Here is a 21,668-nt window from a genome sequence, read left to right as displayed (position 1 = left end):
GGTAGTAGGACTGAGGAATGAATGTTATTTTGGGGTCAAATGGTCCAGAGTACTAAGAACTTCTTACATCTGATATCCTCATTTTGGTGTAGATCTAGTTTTTAAATTTTAAATTCAGAGAGTATTCCTATTATTAGAACTGAATAGAAGTATATAAAATCTTGTCGTTTTCATCAGCTGGCTTTGATACAGGTCCCCTTGATAAAGTATTCATATTTTTCCTGTAACATTCTCCATCATAAGGCTCTGAGAGATGTCAGGCTGAGATGGGAGGATGAAGCACTTTGAATATTCGCGGTACCATGGAACTACCTGCTCATGGAACTATATTTGAGTCCATTTTACAGATGGAAAAACTGAGGCAGTGAGTGGTCACTTGGTACATACACAGCCAGATTGAGTTGTCACAGTTAGCAGCAAAGTCTCCAAATGCTCCTTCCGCTTTCCTGACCTTACATGCCCTTCAATAAGGTGAATATGGTCACAAAGTCCAGAGAAGCAAATATGTAATAGGGCTAAATTTTTGCAATATGTATTTGGAGTAACTTGTAGAGCTGCCTCTACATATGCCAGGTGTGGATGTAGCTAAATATTATGGAAGGAGTTGAACTAAGTCACCTAATAGAGCTTTTTACTCTTTATATTTTACCCTCAGGTAAGAAAGGCTGTGTTTCGATGAAAACGCTAATGAAAATTAACCTTTTGAAAAAAATTACTTAATCCTTCTATACGTACACCTAGATGAAAACAGAATGCTTATAAGTGAAATACAAAAATGTGTAGCAGCTACCAGTGAACAAAACTAATCAAATTCACCAGTCACCAGGCTGGTTAATATTATAAAGACTGTGTGAATCATGAATATCCAGCCAGCCTGAGGGTACAAATCCATGAATCTAGTGAGTTTACCTGTCTCTCTTAGTCAGCAGGCTATCCCTTTTCGATCACTACAATTTAAGCATATATTGCCTCATAATAAATGCGATAATAAAAATGTATTTTGGGAAGCAGGATGTTGTAATAGAGCTTTAGATCAAAAGTGAGATTCATTTTACTTAATTTTAGCCAACTACAAGCTAGCTGCCTAGCCTAATCTAGTTGTGTAGGCTCCCTCTCCAGTGGAGAGAGAGAGAGAGAAAGCTGGGATGGATTGCTTTGGGGAGGTGCCTGTCTCTCCACTGACAATAGAGGGAGCCTACACAACTGGCTTAGGTGGGACACTTAACTTTTAGGCGGGTATGAGTTACTCCAGGCAAATTCGGTGTTAAGCATCAGGAGATTGGGGTTCTTTTCTGTCTTTCCACTGATGTACAGCATAACCTTGGGAATATCACTTAACCTTCCCCCCTCCCCTCCCTTGGACCCATTTTCTCCATCTAACAAATACCCTGTGGATAAAGTTCTTGGAGAACCTTTATCCAAAGGTGACATGCAGGTGCAAAATCTTGTTTTCCTGCTCTTGCTACTTTCACATGCCTGTAGTTGTCATTAAAATCAACAGATTTTTTGTGACAGCGTAAGTTTACGTGTGATGAGAGGCAGGGCTGAGTGAAAATTATTTTAGAAGCAGCATATATCTTCCTCAGATATGACAGAACACTGTAAAAATAAAAATGTAGTAACTGGTTACGTGTATTGACTTTCCCATCTTTGCCTCCCGTTCATACCTTCCCTCCAGCCCCCCCTCCCCCCCCAAATATAGGGAGTGGGGAGAAGACTCTTCAAATTAGACCTATATTTTAAATAACCTTGGCCTGTTTGCAACTGGGAAAATGTTTTTTTTTACTTGAGAGATTTATTTCTGTCCTTGTAACACCATGTACTATATGCATTGCACCTGTTCAGACATAAGCACAGCACATTATTATAGCTGTAGGGGTAGAAGCTTCCCAATCTATATTTTTGAAGGGAGGGAATGCTGGGGAGAATCGCCCTCTCCCTCCACTTGTTTACTGAGCAGTCTCTTAGGAAGACTTCTTCCTCATCAAGCTCAATTTTCCCTGCTCCCCTATTGTCTGGGGAAACCTATCTTCAGGAGCGTCTTTCTTGAAAGAGCTCATGACTTTAAAATCATCAGCGGGCTTTGTGCAGCCTGCCTGTCAAAAGAGATATGTTTACACCTTCCCCGCATGTGTTAAAGCTCTAAGGTTACGGAGCAGAATGGCTGATGCGTCTCGGCGCTTCGTGCTCGCACGCACCCAAACCCCGTCCTTCTGATAATTCCGCGGACCGCCCGAAACAATGCATTCCAACATCCTGCAACAGAAATAAGAAAGGTGGAGCCAGCCGGCGCTCCGCTCCTTCTCCGCTAGCGACCCTGCTCAGCCCCGTCTACCTTTCCTCCGCCGCCTCAGCCTGGCAGCATTGAACCTGTTGCTGCATTAGCCGAGTTGTATTTTGCCGGAGAGGGGAAGGAGGGTTGTCTGCTGTCTGGGAGGAGGGCTTTGTCTGCGGGCGCCTTTCTCTCCCTCTGCCTGGCTCGCTCGCTCCCTGTCTCTCGCACTCTCGCTGGCTCTCGCTCGCTCTCTCTCGCTCGCTCTCCCTTTCCCGTCTCTGTGGTTTGTAAGGTAGGTTGCAGTGTGTGTATATACACAACATCAAGAGCAGGAAAATGGACTCATTAGGGAGGCAGGCAGTCATTACCACTCACACTGTACTTCCAGGGAGACAGCGACTATGAGGAGACAAACTGAGGACTGGGGAACAAGGTAGGCCAGTCAACTTTTATAAAAAATAAAAGAATAAAGCCTCTGCTCTCCTTAAACCACCGGCACTTCTTTATTCTCCCCCCCCTCCCCCCCGATTTTTAATTTAGAGGTGTAAGTTTGCCAGACCTATTTGCTAGCTTAAAATTCGGGATATCTACAGAAGGCCTTACCCTCTACAAATGTTTTCCCCCCTTCTACTTTATTTCAGGGTGTGCCCCCTTATGATTCACTTTAATTACTTTTTTTTTAATCACGAAGGAAACAAATACGTTTGTTTTCCAATACTAGTTCCAAGTAAATCAATATCTTTCACTCTTTCAAAACAGCCCTCTCCGTATGTTTGTGGGTCTCTCTGCTTTTTCTTGTCTGTTTATGCAGTTCCATCTGTCCGTCCATATATCATGTTCTCCTTATTTACTGCTAAATGGGGTTTTGTTAGTATTTGCCAATGACTTTTAGCTGTAATGCTGGCTACCAGGGTTAACGGTGACTCTCGTTCTTTGTTTTCTATATATATGCACACTGTAAGTTTAAAGTCCATGCTTGGCATACAGTAAATAAAAGCAAAAAAAGGGAAGGCAGGTTCCACTCCTCCTGACAGGATTTTTAGTCAGAGATTTTGCCGTTTGTCTCTTTTGGCGTGGGGGTGGAGGGGGTTAATTTTGGTTATTGTACATGTACTTTTTCCTCCTGGATATTTTTAACGTCTATTTTTCATTATTAGTATTTTTCTAGTTTCCTTTACCGGGAAGAAAGGAGACGTATATTCCAACTTTTATGTTGCTGAGCTAATGCAATGTTATGGAGGCATCACTGGGTTAATAAGAATTCAAACTTTCTAAGAGGGAGTTTGTATCCTTGGCTGCCCCCCACCCTCCCACTTTATGCATGGTTATGCTTGTGTTTCCGTGTGTACTGCCGGGGAAGGGAGGGGGGAAGGGAATAGATATTTTTTACAGTGGTGGCAAATTATGAAATCTATCGAGCCATTTTGTCCAGAAATAGTAACTATTTATTTACCATTTTTCATTCCACAAATATGCTGCTTATTTGTAATTTCAAACATTGAAGGTTTTCTCTGAATTAATCTTTCTTTTTTTCTTTTTTTTTTTTTTCTTTTTTTCTGGGGAGGGATTTGTGATGCATTTCATAGCCCATTTAGCATTGTCGAGTTTTTGGAGCCCAGATTTATCATGGGTTCTAAAGGCTGCTTAAATTGATCCATTTGAAATGGTCTTTTTATCTGAGCTCCTGTCATTTCTGTTGGAGAATAAAACTGCTACTCTGCTGGTAACAAAAAAAACCAACACAAACCAAACACCAAAAACAAAACAAAAAAAAAAAAAAGAAGAGAGATAGTGGAAGTGAGTTACATAAAATGTTCTGGAGAATTGTAAGTAATTATATAAAATGGACGCTGATCAGTGGAGATCTCTCAACAGTAACAATCACCTTTTTTAATCGAAAATTATTTATTTAATAGCAAGAGGCGGACTTCTTAAAAACATGCATTAGGCCTTCCTCTTAGCACAAAGAAGTCCATAATGCAGTATTCCCAACCCACCTGGGACTGCCTAGGAGATTCTCCAAAACGTTCAAATCCTTTGAAATGTTTCTTAAAAATGCATTATTTTACAGCCAGGGAGAACTTTTGCTGCCAACAGGTTTTTTTTTGCTGTTGTTTGGGGCTTTTTTTAGCTGTCCTTTAACTTACGACTCCCCAGTTTCAACAGAAGTGCCTCCTTGCTGAACAAACTAAGTTAATTAAAATCCAAAGCAGCAGATCTGTTCACTGGCACTCCAACTACAGAAACTACTTGCTCCATTTTATTAGCTTTTTTATTTCCAGAACCTGAGCAAAACTTTTCAAGGTTTTATGCATCAGTGTGCCAAGAATTGGTGGCTCATCTCTTAGCTGGGGAATGACATTCATTGCTTCCTATTTTTTGTTCCTCCTTTTTATTCAAGCTTCTAAATTAAGAGTTTGTTGATAGACTTTAAATGTGTTTATTGCTTTAAACGACCTGTTAACTGTAGCAAGGTATTTCCTCCCCTCCTAAAGTTTGACTCTCAAGCTTTGAAACTCAGATTTGGGCGTAGAGGGGATGCTGAAGTTACGGCAAAAATGTAAGGGTCTTAAAGGTGGAGTTGCTGATGCCTTTGGATGATGGTCAGCCCGGAGTGATGCAGCTGGAGCATTAGCAGCCGTCCCCCTCGTGGGGTGGGTGGGTTTGCAGGCACCTGTCATTTTCTCCTGAACCAGTGCAGGTGTATGTTCCTCAACAGCGCGGGTTTTTTGTAGGAAAGCACATGGACCTGTCCTCAGAATTCTTAGGCGTACGTTTAGCAGAAGCCCAGCCTCATCTTAACATTTTTGAAAAACTTTAAAAATGACTACAAGGTACCTCTTTTGATTTTATGAAAACCCCAGGCAAGAAGAATTCGAGCAGAGAAAGAGAGTCGGAGTAGGAGAAACATTTTTCATTACCCAGTAAGATCTTTTTTTAATCTTACAAACTTTTCCAGTAGGAGGATTTAATTTTCTTTGAACCCCAAGTATATTCTAGCAAAAAAAAAAAAAGTTAGCCCTTTCAATAGCACAAAGTCCGTTTGCAATCTGGATACAGCAGCAAAGGGTAAAGTATGCCTAAGTAAACTTAAATCCGGCATATGATGCTGTCGCTGGAACTCGGGGAGCGTCAAACCTGTTGGCCAGGGGGTAGGACGGTGGCGGGGTAGCGTGTGCGGGGCAGCGTGGGGTGCTCCGGGTTCCCCTGCTTGCAGCCCGGGCAGCTGTGCGGAGCAGAGCTCACCGTGTTGATTGGGTCACAGTGTGCTTTATTTTAGCGTTGGAGCAGACAGTTATCTAACACACCCACATGAGGAAGTGCTCTGGAGCAGTTATTTCATGCTTTGCCATGCCCTGTAGCTAGAGTAATTTTGGGCTGAATGGCGTGTGTATATGCCTCTCACTCCTGTGAGACGAAAAGCAACGCTGTTGGGTTTTTTTGTGTGTATGGTTTTGTGTTGTGTTTTTTGTGTTTTGGTGGTGGTTTTTTTTTTTAACAGGACCAAAAATGGGATACAAGACAGTCAAATCCAAATACCAAACAAGTACCAAGTCAAATTAATTTTAATAGTAGAGGATTTTGCTTTTCTCTTAAAGGAGGAAAAAATATCCATCTTGTTTATTTTGATAAAGACAGTTGTAGCAATTTCCTGAGTCGGATATATCATTATTATAAATATTACTCACAGTTTTCCTATTTTCACATTTTCTTCATAGGCCCAGCTTATTCATAAGGGAAAACAGCTGCAGAAAATTAAAAAAAATGTAATATTATTTGTATAAAACTTTGATGTAAATAGAGAACAGTGTCCCCTGCTAGAGAATTCTGTGGGATGGCTTACAAATCCCATACAAGAGAGATTACAGTCTTAGATAAATTGTTATTTAAATCATTTCAAGAAAACCCTGTTCATTTTTGCAGACCATATGAGGTTTTAAGCAGAATGATCTGAATAGGAGTTCTGTTTAGAAATTGATGGCATGCTGTGGCCTTATAGATTTCAGTTGGTTTCACTCCTGTCTCTTTTTATAGGACTTTTTTACACTGTGATCTGTATGGTGAAGAGCTTCTACTGAAAGAGATTTGTACATGTTAATGGAAAATTAAACACTGAAATTTACCTTCAAGTTAACTTAGATTTTTTTTTTTAAGCAAAACTTTTAGAAAATCCAGATCCTTTATAAACATTTTTAATTTTTTTTTTTTAATGAAACAATGCACTGGAAATAGTTTTTTTTTAAAGAATAACTTGTTCCTTCTGTAGAGTCTGCAGTTCAAACTGTGCTGCAGAGTGAAAATGATGGCAAATCAAAGTGAAACGAACTTCACTGATCTTGTTAGTTTGGCCCAAGAAAATTCAGAAAGTTAACAAGGAATATTATCTGTGAAAAATAACTTGGATTTTTAATCTGTCTATGCCGGTAATGCAGGTTTCTCTTGGTAAAGAGTAGCGTTTGTCTGTGCACCAAATGTTGAGATACTTTCATAGTATCTGTGCAACTTTTAACTTGAGGAGATTTTCACAGATGTATCAAACTTTCAGTGAGGAGTGAATAAAGGCAAAAGTTTTTGTCCAGGATGGTTTTTGCTTTGATGGTGTTGCCTATATTTCTGGTTATTATTTATCTTAAAAGTTACAATTTAATTCTAACAGCACTGATCCATTTCTTCTGTAATAGGAAGCTGGGAGTTCCGCATGATTACTGCCTATGGCTTTCTTGGTTTCTTACATTTTTGTGTTTAATCCTTCAGTGCCATCGTGTACTATGACGGCATTTTGACCGCCCGGCAGTGGCGGGAGTGCTGTTTGCGGACGGTTCTTGTAAAATGGTCACCGGAGGCACGGGGACACGTGCCACCCCCTTCTTCCATAGCCGCTGGGGCAGCCAGGGCTGCCGGTGCCGCGGGGCAGGTTGGTACACATCCCAGAGGTTTGCGAGAAGAAAAAAGTTCAGCTTTTACCATGTACAGTGAAGACCGTATATCTCAAAGGAGTTAAAACGCAGGAGTGGGAAACCGGGCTAATGGGATAAAGCTGTCTTAAAAGGAAAAAGTTCCTCTGACTGCTGGGGTTTGGCTTTGGGGAAAGGAGTGTGGAGGGTCCCAGCCTGCTGCCGATGGGGCAGATGTTGACCTAGCAGAAAAGCGAGCTGCTGTCCGGGTTGGCACTAGGTGGCACTAGGGAAGAAAGGCCATGGACCAGGCGAGCACAAAGGCTGAAATCCTTTCACGCCAAGAGCTGGTCCCTTCCCATTAGCAACAACCTGCCCCACCAGCCCCGCGGAGGGCAGATTTGTAGCCTGTGGTGTACTTGTCAGGTACTGTTCCTCAACATCTTTTATGAAAGATACCTAATTCAAACACCGGCAGCGTCTTTGGGACTTTATTCTTCAGTGCCTTCTGTCATATGCCTTTCCTTGTGCTTTTCTGAAGTGGGTGGACACAGACCCCTAGGTAACATTTGATGTCTAGTTTGCACAAGTGTAAATGAAAGAACAAAGGGTGAACCAAAACCCACGTGGTCTTCCTGAATGTTTGAGCTGGTATCAAATCAGTGGTTATAAAGTCCGTGTTAAAAACAGTTGGTAACTACAGTGAAGAGGAAAGGAAACCTGAATGGGCAGCGCTTCTGACCCTCTGCAGAGCACCTATGGGAAATCCTTTGCAGGACAGAAGAGGTGGCATGCTCTAAGTTACACCTGTAGATGACCTCTTAATTTTAAGCTTCCATTGTAAATTTGTCTTGGGATTGTGGTAGAGCTAAAAATGCAGGCAAGTATAGTGTGCCATTTGATTCTGAGGTAAATACAGCGTGGAGATTACTCTACTGATGGGTTTTTTGTGTTTTTTTTCCCAACTAAAAGGCAAGCTTTCTAATATTTTGCTTCTAAAATCATCAGTAGCTGGAAGTGCGATCAATCCCTTGAGGATACAAAAGTAGGACTGGGAAAGTTGCCTTATGGACTTCAGAGTTGTCCTTTCAGCCAACTGAAAGTTAATTATTGATTTCTTTTTCCTCCCTAGAGATCCATATGCCTTTCTTTCTGGCTAGAAAGTTAGTGGTCACAGTGCAGGAACTTGAGAGCAATCGTCGTGTGGCAACACAAGATTTCATGGGCAGGATGTCAGGAACGGGTAAGATGAGGTTGATGTGGGGACAGAGTGAAGAAAGATGACTAGGTAAAAGCTTATGTCCACTATTGTTTTATGTGGGGTGGATGTGGAGCCTGTTATTCTCCATGGCTTTGGCTTCTAAACTCCTAGCAATTTGATAGCTAAGTGAGTCACAGACATTAGTGACAGAGAGGAATGCTGAGAACAAAAACAAAACAACAACAAAAAACCCAACCAAAAAATCTCATTGTTTAGGCACAAACACAAGAAAACCATGTTTAATTGCTAATGTGCTCCCTCTGCTGGTTCTCTAAAACTAACAAATGCTATTCCCAGGAGACCCGGCCACACCCTCTGGGACACTGCCTTACAAAAATTGTATCTAAATGAGTGGCTTTGAGCTCTCTTGCAACGAGCGGTATTAACAGGAAGAGAAGTCTTCTGACGAAGTACGTTAAAGCCTTACATACCAGGCATGACTACTGAGAAAGGTCATGAAATGTCCAGTTCTGTAATTCAGCCTTTTTTGCTTTGTTTCCAGTCTTACTTATATTTGATAGGCGTTGCTTTTTGTATGATTTCCTAAAGTTTGTATTTTCCATTTTGCTGCTGCTGCTGCTTCTAGGATTTTTCTCATCTGAAGGAGTTTTTAAAAATGTTCTCATTGGTGCTTTTAGTTTCAATTTTAGTGCATGTAGTATCTGAAGAAGCCCTAGTGTAGCTTAGGCTTTGGCAGCTTCCAATTCTTTCTGTCACTGTCAGTTAAATCTGCTTGTCAGCTTTATACTGTTGTGCCCACTTCATCCTGTCCTTTGGCTTGAATACTGGCTGTTTTTTCAGGGTACTCTTGAACATCCTTCCTCGTTGTGATGAATCTGTATTTCTTTTCCAAACATAGACTGAATTGTTTAATATGTTCCCTACACAGCACATTTCCCCAGTAGATAAGTTTTTAAAATCCAGCATTCTGTACTTTCATGCTATGAGAAATGTCCAAGTCCTGGATAAGACTGAGTATTGGAGAAAAAAATGAAGAAAACTTTATTAATTCCCCTAGAATATTTGGAATGTGTGGAAGATTTCTGACATGGTAATTATATAATGAAAGATTGTCCTGTATTTCCCGTATTTTCCACCTACGTGGACTGTCATGATAAAGAGCCTCATCTTGCAGCCGTTGACACATCAGTGGGAATCGGCTGTGGAGAGCTGTTGCAGGACTGGGCTCAAGTTTTCCATGTAGAGTAGTGAAAAGTTTCCTTTCTGCTAGTCTCATGCTTCCCATCTAGGTGACTGCTTATTAAATCTTTGTACAGTAGGGACAATAAACCAAACAGCCTGGTGGGTAGCTAATTGGCTGGAGTGACTCAAGCCACATATAAATCTCATTTGTACTCAGTACATTGACTCTCTCTGGCCTCATCGCTCTCCCTAGTATTCGTTAATTTTGAGACAGCTAGAATATAATGCAAAGAAAATAATCCCTGGTTCTTCTTTCTCAAAGTCTCGGAGGATGCTTGTAGGATGATTCTCCATTATTTCTCTTTCATAGGCCTTGCAGTTTAGGAACCCATCCTCCTGAAACATAGCGCAGGGAACTGGCTGCCGTGTGGGCAGTCACGGCAGAGACATCAGGGAACCGGTACAGCCCTGAGACCACATCACCCTCCTGTCACCAGGTCCCTGGACGTGAGGAATCGTAGCAGGGGTTGGTATCTCTATGATAGTTTGCCCTCCTGCTGTCCCTGCTTTGGGGATAAATAGAGAATTCAGTGCCTGGGGCTACCAATCTGGCACCTTTTGCTGGTGCTAAACTAATACAAGTGATGAGAAGCGACACGAGTTCCCGGTGAAGGCCCAGCCTGTCCTGGCTCATGGGTGGATTGTTTGAAGTCCAAGCCGTGTTTTGTAATTTCCATCATTTCATAAAAATGCCGCTTTTATTTTCTTCTCCAAGCCACGGCCAAGTTTTGAAAGCTTCAAAGCTTGCTCCAATTGGATAGAAAAAGTGTGTTTTTAAGATAGTGATGTTTCCTAAATGAGCTGGTTCCTTCTGAGCTATACCAACTTCAAATCATTTATCCACTAAGTCCGTCAGGCTCAGGCTGAAACATTTCACTGCTGTGAAAGCAGCTGCTCCTGAATGAGGTTAAAAGCCATTTGTGCTTTTGCAGTACATTGGGCTATGCTGTACTTTGTCCCGGACAAGAGAAAGCTCAGTATTTTTCCCGGTGCTGGGCATTTCTGGATTCTGGAATTAACTTTCTTTTTCTGCTAATCTCCGAGTCAGTTTTTACAGGGGACTGGATCCCGTTCAAATCCCATTTCTTAATACTTTTTTAGATAACTTTTTTTTTTTTTAAACCTGTGTACAGAGATCTTAAGTATTTTTGTCAGCACAAAGCCGTGGTTCAGTATCAGAAGTTGTAATCAGATTGCGGTGCAGTCACTACCGTGATGTATGCAAGTACATAGGAACTTGTAAGGACAACCCACAGATTAGGGAAGCAGGATTCATAGTTTATTTCTAGTTTTCTGTGTAACTTTCAACAAGTCACTTCATTTCTTAATGTCTCAGTTACTCGCCTTCAAGACAGGGATAATGATGTTTACCAGTTTCTGAACGCAGTTGGGAGAGTGTTAGTTATAGCTATATTAGCTAATTTCATTTTGCCCTCTCAAATTTGTGCCTTGTTATCACCCTAAAAGTGCATTGCAACCTCTTTTTTAACTCTAATGGGTTTACTTTAGCCTCCCAATGAAGTTTTTGAATACTTGTGGTCTTTCTCTGGCATGTCAGAATAGAACTGACACCTGAGGTCTTGTTTTTGGGTTGGTTTTTTTTTTTTTCTTTTTGAGGAGGTTTTTGCCTCATGGAGATTAAGAGCTAGCATTTACTTAGGTAGTTCAGATGATAGTAACTGTTCTGCCCTGATCATGCAGGCTGTATTATGTTGGATCTGAGGTGAATTTCATGTATGTTTTGAGCCACGTATTTTCACTGCATTCAGCCCTAGGCTGTCTTGACCAAACTGCTATTAATAACTGAGCTAGCTCAGTTAAAGCTGTCTCTATGGTGGAGTGAGAGCCCTGTTGTCTGGGTCACATCCGTATCCAGCCCCGTGATAATTTAATCTGCTACCAAAATGAATTTAATTTTCATTCCACATCTCTTTCAGGTGAAAAAAAGTGGAAAACAAAAAGGAAGTGAGCTCAAATGAACTTTTCTGGAGTTTCCTGGTTAAGACTGGTTGTGCAGGAACACAGTTTAGTTGACTGTAAGCTGTTTTAAAGAGTTATTAAAATCTGGTTGAGTAATGTTACTATGGAACATTGGCTTCAATGTGGTAGAAGGATACAAATGGAGCATTTAGGAGGGAGGTTTGGGAAGAATGTGAGCAGCTAGAAGAAATAAAAGCTGAGACGCAGGCAGGGGGCAGAGCTGTTCAAAGAAAATGAGGACAAAAAGTCTGAACTTGATGCAAAAAGAGGGGCTAACTTGGTCCCACTGGCAGGAGAGGGAGAGAATTTTAGCAGCAGGATTCTGTATGAGTAGGACCAGAGTGGGGTGGGATAAGGCCACAGCCCTTTCCTTTTCCCTCATGAGCAGTGAGCTGGAATAATCATCATACAATAATCATCTTCAGAGGACTGTGCTCTTGGGATAAGAAGTTCCACGTGAAATTTCTGAATGTCTGTGTCTCTGCAAAAATGTTTATGGGTCATATTTTACCCTAGGTTACATTTGTATAGAAGCGGACCAATTCCATGAAGTTTAGAAGAATCAACGTTGAACTGAGAGCTGAATTTAGTTTTGTATTTCTAGCCTACTGGCTGCAGCTGGCACACGTCTGAAGCAGTAAAGATGATGCATGGTACTCCACAAGTGATTTGTGACCAGGAGACAGTTTTCTTTAGGACGGTGCTGCTGAATTTGACCTCATTTTTGCTGTGTTAGATACTGTGTCCCTTGTGGCAGCATACATAGGTGTATTAATAAGATTCTTACAGATCTGTCATTGAAATCTGAGCATATGGAGTTGATGAAAAGGCTTGCTTTTAGGAGGTGTTGGTGATTATTCTCATAATGCCCAGGCAAAGCCTGCAAAGAATTTAACATCCAAAAAGATGCCTTTTTTGTTGTTGTTGCTCATCTGCAAAGGTTTAATCCTGAGACCTTGTGTGTGATTTTTGTTTTGTTTTGCTTTGTTGTCATTACCCAAAAAAGAGAGGTGCCAGTCCTGTCTAAGTCTTTCCTAGGCTTTTTAGATAAAGGAGTGACACACGTACTTCAAAACAGAGAGCAGTTATCAGCTGAGTTCAGCTGGAGAAGGGAATGCTCACAAAAGGTTCCAGGACAGTTTAGCCAGAGATAGCTGCTGATACGATAAATAGCACTTTGCATTTCTGAAGAAACTTATTCAAATATCTTATAGCATTCAACGAAAGTAGTTAATTTAGTTTTGCTTAAGTCCAGTAGCTGAATCAACATTATTATTTCCATTTTTTAATCAGGAACAATTGAGGCACAGAGAGAAAGAGGAAGTGGTGCCTTTCTGTGTTCCTTCCTCAGTGTATCGTACATGCAGATGGGACCTGGAAAAGTAAAGACCATGTTCCATGGACAAAGGAAGCTCAGATGATTCTTGACTATATTAAAGACTGTTAGGCTTTTTTTTTTTTTTTTTTTTTTTTTTTTTACACCATTGTGGTATTGTGACACATATGCAACTTCTTTGCCATTTCAGTCTTATTTCTACTTTCAGAATGAGATACAAAGACCCTACAGTAACTGCAAATTGAGGCCAAATGCATTTAACATACCAACATGTCAACAAAACCTTATTTTTAATAGCAGAATTAAAAAAAAAAAATTCTTTTTGGTGTTTTGTTTGTTTATTATTTATAATTACTCTCTTAACTCAGTTAATATAAATTCAAAGACTCGTAAGCAACAATATTTTTTTTTTCCCGATTGGATTTCCCACAGCTGGATATGTCCCAGTGAGCTCCAGTGTTAGCTTTGTCCAAGAAGTAGATGTTTGAAAACTGGACCAGTCTGTCACCTCTTTTTGTACAATAATAATCATAGGGGAAGATTGTACCTGGCTGAAATACATAGTGGTGTTGCTTGCTTCACGAAATAGTCATCCAAAGAAAACTGAAGCTCCCGATCACATATAAGACAAAAGTACCTTCAAATGGTTACATTGTTCTGGACTTCTTGTATGTATAACTGCTTGTATGTGCAACTGCTGTTAGCCTCTATGAGAGCTCCAATATGTAAAGGAGAAAATAGCCCCTAAGGGTTCTTTGGACACAGACATTTAAAGAGGGTTGTTACTTGTCTGTTTAAACTGCCAGTGGAGACAAAGCACATGCGAGTAATAAATGGTGGCTTGCAAGTACTGGATTTGGGCAGAGCACAGATGTATTGCTGCTGAGGCATCTGTCAGAGAATGAACAGTAGGAGGAATGGAGTTTTTTGTACATTCAACCTGAAAACTGTACAATGAATAGCTATGTTTAACTTTTTGTTACTTGAGAATGAGATTCAGATCTCAATTCTTGAAAACTTGCAAACAAGGTTTGGGTTTGTACTGCTTTCTAATATCTTTTCACTTCCCAAGAGCCAGTTTTAATGTCTGTTGATGCTTAGAGGACCAGACTGGAAGGACAGCAACAGAAAGTTTTATTAGCCAGCACAATTAATACTTTCTTCTTTGAAAGTGAAATTCATCTAGTATAGTATGTTTACAAAAGAAAAGGCTGGAATGCACAATAAGGTTTTACTTTTATCAGAGACTTATGGACTCACCATCACTGGATATATTTGTGAGACATTATAACAAAGAACACTCCTCAGGCATGTCTCTCATTTCAAGGATCGAAGGGCAAACTGGATGAACATCCCTTCTAGGAAATGGTTGAACCAGCTTTTTCATATGCAATCTCCAATTTCGGTAATCCCTGAGAAGCTTATGAAAGCCAGGATGGAGTCAGTAAAACCTCATCTTACTAACCTCCAAAAGGACACAAAAGGGTTTGGATCGCAAGGCTGGTCTGGATGCCAAGTGCACCTCTTAAGTACTCTCATGCTGTCTCAGCCTGCTCTAACTTTTGGTAGATACAATACAATAAGGTTCATGAAGTAGATGAATACAGTAGCTGAAGAGACCAGGTTTACTGGGAGAATTCCCACCTGAGAAAGACAAGTCACACTTCTTTGTACAGGAAAGCCAATAAATGTCTTCCCCCCCCCCTCCACACCCCCTCAGTAAAAATTTTTCCCCTGTTCCCCTTTCACATCTACATAATGACCTGTTCTGTAGATTGAATGGTCTCTGAGATTCATTTGTCTCTGCTGATAAGCATTGGTCCTATGAGAGATCCTCAAGTCAATTGTATTTGAGTCTTCTTACTTTTTAGGACATGTATATCCACTTTACATGCTAAACTGAGACAGAGAGAAGTTCTACAGAGGTTCCCTATTACATAGTTGCCTCTACATGCTATTGTGGTAATAAAAACTGGCAATTTTTTTCTCTCATTAAGCATCTGTACTGTTACGCATTTACTTAAAGGAGCTTCTGGGTTTGGTTTTTTTTAATTTACTGAGGTACAACTTTTTCTATATATAATTAAGACGCATGGAGTCTTCAGAACTCCAGAGGAGTGCTTGGTAGGACACACCATTTTTCCTTCTGGGTGCCATGAACCATTATATATCTATATGGGCTTTGGGGAAGGATGGATTAAAGAGTCAACAACTATTCAGGCATTAAGTCAGCATATCTAGTGGATACTTACTTCTTAACCATTTTATTGAACTCACATCTTTGTGGCCATTCCTTTGGTTTTGATGGGGATCACTGATGCGGTTAGGGGGAAGTTCTCCTTGGCCCTCCTGTCTTCCTAAGTTTCAAATGTGCCTAGAGAGCAGTGAGGTGGGAGCACAGCAGGGAGCTTGGAATCTGGAAGAATGACTGGCCAGGGATTTCTCTGAGCTTTCAGAAAAGCCTGGGAAAATGAGCTGAACTTCTGGCTGAACCGCCGTTAGTCAGCATTGGTGAGGCTCCTTGCCTTGTCAGAGGGAGTCTTGCTTCCTCTCGGAGCACTTTTTTGGGGAAAGGCCAGGAAGGAAGTAATTCTGCATGATTCAAAAGAGACTTTAATGGTCTATGCTCTTATTTTTTAGGAAGTATGCAGGCAAGAGCCTACTTTGTCATATGCATAAAACTGTAAAGCTTCAAGTCTTTATTGCTCTTTGCTTATTTTATAAAGCTTTTACTTTTCTGTATCTTTACTCTCAATGCCTGTATATTTAACCTTAACAAAAGAAGCATAGTAAGCTGAGCAAATGGAGTGGTGTTCAATTTGCTTACTTATTTTCTGCCTGAGCAGGTCACGTACCTGCTCCTTGTGGCAGAAGGGGCCATATGTCATGGTTCTTTCTCTGCAGTGTGACCAGATCTGTTGTGTGTGCACAGTAAAACTGAGCTGGGCAGAATTCGATCAAGGTGCACGAAACTTACCACTTGTGTGTGATACAACCGTAATAATGTCCATGCCCAGGAGCTCCAGAGCTTCCTGGAATCACTGGATTTACTGTGAATAAACCATAACTAATTTGGATGTTTGAAGTACGGCCGACATGTCCTGAAGTTGCTTGGCTGCATTCATGGTAGTTCTCTCAGCAGCTGTGCTGGGCTTGTGTGGGAGTAGGTCTTCCAGATGAGCATCATCAGGAGAAGGTCATGAGTGAGATAAACAAAAGTCAAGCATCCTGAGTATAGTCCTCAAACATTGAATTTTATTTTTTTTTAATTCAGGTACTGTTTATAATGACCTTAGGGCATGTGTAAGAAGTGAAGATGTGAGAAATGTAAATAAGAGGACTTTTTGGGTCTGCTGCAGACCTTCTTACTGTTCTGGGTACTTCAACTTCACCTCTTTGCTCTTCTGTTCCCTAGCAGTAAAATGGAGTGATGAGAGTGAGTTCTGCATGTCTGGAAGCTTAATGAACATTTTGCAAAGTGCTCAGAAACCTTTCGGTGAAAAAGGCTGGGGATAAAACAGTGATAATTGCCACATTTACCTTCTCTTGATCTGAGAGGAGCGAGCAGAAAATGCAATCACTTGTGTTACTATGAGAAATGAAGATGTGTTCATTTCAAAAATGTTCCCAATAAGGTAGCCTTTCATGTCATCTGGAAATTTCTCCAGAAAACTGACTTCCAAAGCTTTAATCCTTTCCCTCCTTATAGTGTTTTGCCTGATCACGTCATCAGTGGAAGAATGCAGAAGCGAAACAAAGGGTAGTAGTGCTGAAAGGCAAATTTTGACACTTCTAAACCTTGTATCCTACTGATGTCAGTGGAAGTTTTAATTCCACTCGAGGACTGCAGTTAGTTCTCGGAGTTGCAGAGGGTGAGCAGAGGTGGGTATTTTGGGTGGAGAGGAGAACGACCAAGCGCCCACCTGGGTTCTGCAAAGGACTGAAAGACTTGCAGTTGGGAGGCTAATCTCCCGGTGATCAAGAAACATGGCTTTGGTATGATGAGGGATGCTGATGTCTTGTTTATATCTTAACCCCTGGCAGAGAAGTGTCCAGGAGGACGGGGTTTAGAAGTGGGATAGAGGTGAATCTAAATTAGATGGAAACAAAAGGTGAAAAAGAAGAGGAAGCTGCAGCTTGACAGCAATAACTGTCTAGATGCCTGTGTGTGTTCTGGAGTTTGTGGTGGAGCTGAGTCTCACCGGCAGCAGTGCTGTGTGCAGTGTGCTCAGCATAAATAGAATCCATAAATAGTTTTGTAGAGAGTCAGGATTTTATTTTGCTTGTGAAGTTGGACCTATTGTGACTCTTGGCTCTGCCGTTTCTTTCCTTACCTTATTGGTAGGATAAAGTTGATATTGCTTAGCCCAAATTCACATATATGAATACGCTTTCATCTCTTTCTCTGTTGCTTTGTTTATCTGTCTCTGTCTATCTCTCTGTGCGCCTGCTGCTTGTCTGCCTGCCAGTTTTTTCTTTGTCTCTATCACTTCATCATTGAACCCATCTGTGTAGAAAATGGGATATTTGGCTGTCTTGTATTTTTTTTAAAATTTTTTTTTTTTTTTGTATTTGTGTCATTTTGTTCCCTTAGACTTATGAGGATAAAACTCGCACTCCTGGGGGTGCCAGGCATTTCAGATCTTGCATTTAGGAGGAGCCGTGATGCTTTTTGCGTCTGTTTGTCTGTCCATCTGTCTGCTGGTCTATAATAAGCTGTGCAGCGAGACAGCAGCTTACTATCTGTGTGTGTGAAATTAGCTAATTGGTGTTAGCAGCAATATTTTCACATGTTTTATAAGCAAAGTGCAGCAAGGTATATAAATGTAGATATGATCCAGAGACACACACACGCGCGCACGCAAGCCTGTCGCTGCTCATGCATAGACGCTCAGAAGTAATTAATGTTAATAAGATTTTAATGTGCTTGTGAGATCATAATGAGGAGAAATGAATGCTCTGATTAGAAAAAGGTAACTGTGTGTGTGTTTTGGCTTAGAACAAGATTTCCCTTCTTTTTTATAAATCACAATTTCAGAACTTGTTTGTGATTGCATCAATCGGTTTTTATTTTCAAATTAGAGGTCTGTTTAGCCATTTGAATGATTAGCCAAATAAATGGGTAAAACCCTGATCATAAGGAATGATGCAGATTTTTTATTTTTTTTTCCTCTTAGAAAGCAATGCTACTATATGACAGGGCTGGGCAGCCTCATCCTTCTAACATTACATTTTTTTGATGCTGCTTTTAAAGCCTCATCAGAAACTGCTCTTGGAGACAGTGCTCATTTTTTACAAATAGAGATGTTTATCTATAGGTGTCTGCAATGCATAATCAACCACTGAAACTATTGTGCCAAGGCACATTCCTGTTCATCAGTAATGATGAATCCTCAGAGTCCAGATGATCGCATGATACCTTGATAATATTTTGAAATAATTAGTTTAAGAAAGCAGAACTGTATACATGTATTTTTTTCTTTTAATCAGTCGGTTTCCAAATGAGAGAGATGTGAAGGTGTTTGCAGGAAATATTTTACAAGCTAAGATTTTTTTTTTATCCTGGATGCTGTGTAGTCACCAGACCCCAGGCTGGCTAAAATCCAGCTGGACACTAGGGGTCCTTCTCTCCAGCAAATCAGGGAAAATACTGTCCAGAGGGCTTTACTTTCATTTGCATACTTATTATTGTTATTATTTTGAATAATAAAATATATAAAAATATTAAAAGGTTCTTGTTTGATAGTGCTACACAAATCACTTTGGGATTGGGTTTTTTTTTTTTTAATTGACGCTGAGAGGTTAAGTATTCTGTTTTAAAAACATCTAGAATTAAAAATGCAAGTTTAAAAAGTCCATGCTCCAGTGCATCCTATGTTGCATACTACCTACTTCTTATTTTGGTGGCACCTGGCTTGAGCGGTGTTTTAAAGTGTTAGATCTACATTTGAATGCATGGAATATGGTTAATTTCCAGAAAGTGCTGAGGTACCACAACAGTGGTTGTGATGAGAAATGGTAGAGCATGGTGATAAGATTGCAGTCTCCAAATTGTGCTGAACAAAAACCAGTGTCAGTAGATACAGCTTTGACATGATTTGAAGTCTCTAAAGATGATGATGTGACAGTTCTTTTATAATGAATGAATTTATTTTGGGGAAAGGAAACATCAGGCATTATGTGTGTTTGTTTATTCCTCTAAACAGTCGTTTTAGCTAGCTGCAATACAGTGGGGCCTCTAACTCTAGTTTAGCATTCAGATAGCTCAATTAATGAACTTAATACAGGAACTTTAATTTTCTGAGGTACATGGGGATATCGTCCACGTGTATGTGTGCTTCAGTGTGTCTGTGCAAGTGTACTCAAAGCATCTCTGAAACCTGAACATCCATGCAGTAAGGCCAAAACAAAATATTGCTCAACTGCTGCCAGCATCCAGGTAAGTTTTAATGACCCTAGATGGAACAAGGACACCTTTGCTGCTCCTAAGTATAGTTTGAACTTATAGTTTGAGAAGTGCTTTAAATTTTGACTAAAATAAAATGGTAATCTGACCTCTCGCTGTAAGGAAGCAACTAATTTGCTTTAAAATTCATTGATCCTTTCTGTAGATAATTTTATTAGAATCTTTTGAGAATTATCAATCCCAGTTTAGGATTAGTATTGAATTGAATTAGTACTGAATTCATAAAATATAATTCATTTCCAGAAAGTGCTGAGGTACCACAACAGTGGTTGCGATGCGAAACAGTAGAGCATGGCGATAGGATTGCCATTTCCAAATCGTGACGAATAAAACCAGTGTCAGTAGATAGAGCTTTGACATGATTTGAAGTCTCTAAAGAAGGTGATGTGACAGTTCAAATCCCACTTTGGGATTAGTATCCTCTTGCATTTTTTTTGTTGCCTGTTTCTGCTTGTGAACATGCCACTTCCCAAGACTGGCTTCCACAAAGTCGAAGAGTGAGTGTCGGAGCAAGGTAATGGTAAACTCCAAACCCACTGAATTTTCACCTTGGAGCAGGAAGCAGCTAAGCAATGCAAGGACTTTCTCTTTAGTTTTTCTGTGTTCTAGATGGAAAATGTTGACGAAAACACTCAGTTTAATGTTCTCAACATCAGAGATGAAGTAGGCGAGCTCCCTACAGCTGTAGGCTGAAAACTCCCTAAGGCTTGGGGAACTCAGGAAGAGGCGAGGCAAACTGGCTAAATGCGTAAAGTCAGTACGCAAAAAAGAGTTGTGCTGAATCCTTGGGGGACTGCTTTAATTCAGGAGTAAATTAGCCTTAGACCAATGTAGCTTAACTGAATAAGGAGCTACAGGGAGCTTTGCTGTTGAATTAGAGCATCTACTCACAGCTTCAGGACAATTAAGTGTGTGCATATTGGTGTCAGACCTTTAGTTGATTTGCCTTAACTTTCTCAACGTCCCCATGCAGACTTGACTTAAGAGATAGATAAACTGTCCCAAATAATTCAGTCTGTACTGGGGATCCAGAACAAAGCAAATTTCAATAGCTTCTTTGCTCTTAGGAAAATACCATAACGCCAACTATTGCACTGTTCTTGACGGAGTAGTACTGCTTGCCCTGCCTCACCTTGGACACCATTGTTTTCCTGTGCAGTTGTTGGAGGGTCTACAGATACTGCAGGTGGCTTTCTGTTACTGTCAGGTTGTACATACATAAGCTCCAATATTTGGGAATAAAATGTACCAAAGGTAGAGATACCATGTATTTGCAATAACTTCTAGAATTACTACAAGAAAAGCAAGTGTATTCACAAGTTCTGTTTGGCATCTAGCTGCTTTACTTACATTTGGCTACTCTATAGTGTAGGGTTAGTTCAAAGATGAGAAACAGGGTTTTGGGGTGGGTTTTTTTGGTTGTGATAGCAGACCAGAATATGGTGGGAGCATAGTAATGACAAGCTACCTTGGGAGAAACTAATTTTCTCTTAAAGAAGCAAATGCACAGTGAAAATAGGAGTTCTTAATTGTATGTTGAGATTGTGCCCTGAAGAATGTTTTAGAGTACATTTGCCAGCCTTACTCTCACTACACCTGTTTAATTTGACTTTTTTTCTAAGTGCACATATAAGGTTAAAATGCTGTTAATTCATAAAGTTCATAATTGACAAACTGATTGTGAGTTAGTTGGTAAAATCTCTACGGTAAACACCATTGGATTTGCAGAATGAAAACCCTCTGCATAAAGATGGATTTTAAAAGTACCTGTAGGTTCTAGCTGTCAGGCCGGCAGAGAAAGTAGGCGATCAACTTAAAAGCTTCATTGGAGATAGTCCCCTGCTAGCCTCAGAGAGGGGTGTTTGTTCAAGTATGCTAACTGATCTCAGGTTTTTTTGTAGGATCTGGAGACAGAAAACATACATCCTAAAACTGTCAAGACTTAAGCTTTGAAAGAACTGATCATCTCATCTTACTTACCCAATTCCATATTTATGTTTCTAAATAAGTAGCTACTTTTTCCAAAGCTCTTAATGTCCAGAAGCACCTGCTGAAGCTGCTGGATGCAGAGAACTTCTAGTAGCATATGGATTTAGAAGAGCAATTTTAGATACTAGATTTGAAAATGTTGGCCAGAAGGCTCTTAGGTCTAGATGAGCTTAGAAATTCCAGATAACTGGTGTGACACTTCTGCCAAAAATGTTGTTTTAAAAAGTTGTGTAATTGCAGTGTATGGTATTTAGATGAAAGTA

General features: G+C 40.3%; 1 protein-coding gene across 11 annotated transcripts in view; it reads left to right on the top strand.

Annotated features, from left to right (window-relative positions):
• Nucleotides 1-21,668, top strand: part of ZBTB20 (zinc finger and BTB domain containing 20) — a 513,942-nt gene that overhangs the window by 26,384 nt on the left and 465,890 nt on the right. For 4 of the 11 annotated variants that reach the window (XM_069785791.1, XM_069785796.1, XM_069785788.1 and 1 more), the window contains exon 1: nucleotides 1,951-2,708. The exons of 1 other annotated variant lie outside the window; for it this stretch is intronic. The gene's annotated coding sequence lies outside the window, so the exon portion shown is untranslated. Of the gene's footprint in view, nucleotides 1-1,934; nucleotides 2,709-8,302; nucleotides 8,414-21,668 lie in introns of those variants that run through there. 6 more of the 11 variants (XM_069785793.1, XM_069785792.1, XM_069785794.1 and 3 more) reach the window with 5 other exon arrangements.

This window comes from Haliaeetus albicilla, chromosome 6, assembly GCF_947461875.1.
Source record: "Haliaeetus albicilla chromosome 6, bHalAlb1.1, whole genome shotgun sequence".
NCBI lineage: Eukaryota > Metazoa > Chordata > Aves > Accipitriformes > Accipitridae > Haliaeetus > Haliaeetus albicilla.
The sequence above is the reverse complement of the archived record's forward strand: the minus strand, read 5'-3'. Positions and strand labels throughout refer to the sequence as shown.